The sequence below is a fragment of the Anopheles coustani genome, assembly GCF_943734705.1.
Source record: "Anopheles coustani chromosome X unlocalized genomic scaffold, idAnoCousDA_361_x.2 X_unloc_9, whole genome shotgun sequence".
Classification (NCBI taxonomy): Eukaryota; Metazoa; Arthropoda; class Insecta; order Diptera; family Culicidae; genus Anopheles; species Anopheles coustani.
In genome coordinates this window covers 370,868-375,000 of record NW_026525203.1, presented here as the reverse complement: position 1 = coordinate 375,000, position 4,133 = coordinate 370,868, and the positions used below count along the sequence as shown (strand labels likewise).

General features: G+C 50.3%; 1 non-coding gene across 1 annotated transcript; it reads right to left on the bottom strand.

Annotated features, from left to right (window-relative positions):
- Positions 1-38: 38 nt before the first annotated feature.
- Positions 39-193, bottom strand: LOC131271059 (5.8S ribosomal RNA). Its single transcript, XR_009180041.1, has one exon. It is a non-coding gene; the product is annotated as a 5.8S ribosomal RNA (ribosomal RNA).
- Positions 194-4,133: the final 3,940 nt, after the last annotated feature.

The following is a 4,133-nucleotide window of genomic DNA, read 5'->3' as shown; positions in this document are numbered from 1 at the left end:
CGGCGTAGTTAAATGTATGCGATACATTTCTCAAATATAAGCGCTCAGTCATCTGTACATCATGGTAGGTTCCCACGACGTGCAATATGCGTTCAACTTATCAATGTTCATGTGTCCTGCAGTTCACATTATGACGCGCAGTTAGCTGCGGTCTTCATCGATCCATGAGCCGAGTGATCCACTGCCGAGGGTGACTAACTTGCGTAAGCCGCCGCTGTGCGCGTATACCCGTTCCCCGTAGGGAGGAGCAAGCCGCCGCTTAGAGACGAAGCATAAAGTGTCCTCATTCCACATAGGGCAAGCTGGATTAATCCATTTTACCCAGGACGGCCGAAGCGGCGTGGACCAGGGGAGAACTGAACCTTATACTTCACACCACAGTAAGTCTACGTGTCCTCTTCCACATAGGGCAAGCTAGAACTAACTATCTTACCCAGGACTGCCGAAGCAGCGTGGACCAGGGGAGGAACACACTTTTCATGGAAACGTAAGGCATCCATGACTGCCATAACGTAAGCCGCCGCTGTGCGCGTATACCCGTTCCCCGTAGGGAGAAGCAAGCCGCCGCTTAGAGACGAAACATAAAGTGTCCTCATTCCACATAGGGCAAGCTGGATGAATCCATTTTACCCAGGACGGCCGAAGCGGCGTGGACCAGGGGAGAACTGAACTTTATGCTTCACACCACAGTAAGTCTTCGTGTCCTCTTCCACATAGGGCAAGCTAGAACTAACTATCTTACCCAGGACTGCCGAAGCAGCGTGGACCAGGGGAGGAACACACTTTTCATAGAAACGTAAGGCATCCATGACTGCCATAGTGCGTAAGCCGCCGCTGTGCGCGTAAACCCGTTCCCCGTAGGGAGGAGTCAAGCCGCCGCTTAGAGACGAAGTATTAAGTGTCCTCTTCCACATAGGGCAAGCTAGAATGAACTATCTTACCCAGGACCGCCGAAGCAGCGTGGACCAGGGGAGAACTGAACTTTATACTTCACACCACAGTATTGAGTAATGTGCCCTCTTCCACATAGGGCAAGCTGGAATGTTCCATTTTACCCAGGACGGCCGAAGCGGCGTGGACCAGTGGAGGACTACACAATCATGAGGTTTGATATCGACTTGTGTGTTTCAATAGGGTACCGATGGTATGTTTTGAACCGATTTGATTTAGCCATTCTGAAGTCATCACTTGGTTGAAGCGCTGAACTAGGGCGTGTCTATCGTTTACTTTGCATTGGGATATTATACGTTGCATGCTCTACTAGGTTAATGTCATAGGTTTGGCTATCGAGCATGCCCAAATGATGACTTGATTGTGTGCTTGCTTGAATTCTACACATTTCATACCATCGGTTAGTTGTCGAATCATTCCTCGATCATAACCTTCGTTCTTGGTTCATGTATGCTCTCTTCCACATAGGGCAAGCTAGAATTAACTATCTTACCCAGGACCGCCGAAGCAGCGTGGACCAGGGGAGAACTATACTTTGTCTTGTATGCCCTCTTCCACATAGGGCAAGCTAGAATGAACTATCTTACCCAGGACCGCCGGAGCAGCGTGGACCAGTGGAGGACTATACTTTGTTCATTACACCACAGTATTAAGTATGGTGTCCTCTTCCACATAGGGCAAGCTAGAATTAACTATCTTACCCAGGACCGCCGAAGCAGTGTGGACCAGGGGAGGACTATACTTTATACTTCACACACTAGCCAAATTGAAGTCATCACTTGGTTGAAGCACTGAACTAGGGCGAGTCTATCGTTTACTTTGCATTGGGATAATACGCTGCATGCTCTCTTAGGTTAATGTCATGTGATTGGCTATAGAGCATGCCCAAGTGATGACTTTGTTTCAAGCTCAACAGGTAGGGTATTGAGTCCTCTTCCACATAGGGCAAGCTAGAATTAACTATCTTACCCAGGACCGCCGGAGCAGCGTGGACCAGGGGAGAACTATACTTTGTCTTGTATGCCCTCTTCCACATAGGGCAAGCTAGAACTAACTATCTTACCCAGGACCGCCGAAGCAGCGTGGACCAGTGGAGGACTATACTTTGTTCATTACACCACAGTATTAAGTATGGTGTCCTCTTCCACATAGGGCAAGCTAGAACTAACTATCTTACCCAGGACCGCCGAAGCAGTGTGGACCAGGGGAGGACTATACTTTATACTTCACACACTAGCCATACTGAAGTCATCACTTGGTTGAAGCGCTGAACTACGGCGGGGTAATCGTTTACAGGTTATAATCATATAGCTGCATGCTCATTAGTAGATAATGGAATATTGTATGGCAATATGAGCATGCCCAAGTGATGACTTTGTTTCAAGCTCAACAGGTAGGGTATTGAGTCCTCTTCCACATAGGGCAAGCTAGAATGAACTATCTTACCCAGGACCGCCGGAGCAGCGTGGACCAGTGGAGGACTCTATACTTTATACTTCACACCACAGTATTGAGTACTTCTTGCATAAAGCCCCTAATGAGAACCACGAGGGCTCTCTCAATGTAGAACCACAAGGGCTCTAGTACCGATTCTCTCGGTACGGCTTGGTCCGTGTTCCTTTATGCTTGTACTCTTAGAAAGTCTCAACCCGGAGGTCTTGACTTTGATTGTCATAGTTGGACTACGACGGGGCATCCGACCATTGCTGATCGAACACCCCTGATTCACCATCTTTCGGGTAGGCGGTACGCGTACCTCCGGACGCGGAAGTCTCAACCCGGAGGTCTTGACTTTGATTGTCATAGTTGGACTACGACGGGGTATCCGACTCATCGAATACCCCAGAAGCACACCATCTTTCGGGTAGGCGGTACGCGTACCTCCGGACGCGGAAGTCTCAACCCGGAGGTCTTGACTTTGATTGTCATAGTTGGACTACGACGGGGTATCCGACTCATCGAATACCCCAGAAGCACACCATCTTTCGGGTAGGCGGTACGCGTACCTCCGGACGCGGAAAGTCTCAACCCGGAGGTCTTGACTTTGGTTGTCATAGTTGGACTATGACGGGGCATCCGACCATTGCTGATCGAACACCCCTGTTACACCATCTTTCGGATAGGCGGTGCGCGACACCACCGACGCGGAAAGTCTCAACCCGGAGGTCTTGACTTTGTATTGTTGGATAGTCCTCTTCCACTATAGGGCAAGCTGGAAATATTCCATTTTACCCAGGACTGCCGAGGCAGCGTGGACCAGGGGAGAACTTCACGGAATCTTCAGGCATCCATGATTGCCATAGTGCGTAAGCCGCCGCTGTGCGCGTCAACTCGTTCCCCGTGAGGAGGAGTCTAGCCGCCGCTAAAAGACGAAGCATTAAGTGTCCTCATTCCACTATAGGGCAAGCTAGAATTAACTATCTTACCCAGGACCGCCGAAGCAGCGTGGACCAGGCGAGGACTATACTTTATACTTCACACCACAGTATTGAGTACGACTTGCATAAAGCCCCTAATGAGAACCACGAGGGCTCTCTCAATGTAGAACCACAAGGGCTCTAGTACCGATTCTCTCGGTACGGCTTGGTCCGTGTTCCTTTATGCTTGTACTCTTAGAAAGTCTCAACCCGGAGGTCTTGACTTTGATTGTCATAGTTGGGGACTACGACGGGGCATCCGACCATTGCTGATCGAACACCCCTGATTCACCATCTTTCGGGTAGGCGGTACGCGTACCTCCGGACGCGGAAGTCTCAACCCGGAGGTCTTGACTTTGATTGTCATAGTTGGACTACGACGGGGTATCCGACTCATCGAATACCCCAGAAGCACACCATCTTTCGGGTAGGCGGTACGCGTACCTCCGGACGCGGAAGTCTCAACCCGGAGGTCTTGACTTTGATTGTCATAGTTGGACTACGACGGGGTATCCGACTCATCGAATACCCCAGAAGCACACCATCTTTCGGGTAGGCGGTACGCGTACCTCCGGACGCGGAAAGTCTCAACCCGGAGGTCTTGACTTTGGTTGTCATAGTTGGACTATGACGGGGCATCCGACCATTGCTGATCGAACACCCCTGTTACACCATCTTTCGGATAGGCGGTGCGCGACACCACCGACGCGGAAAGTCTCAACCCGGAGGTCTTGACTTTGTATTGTTGGATAGTCCTCTTCCACT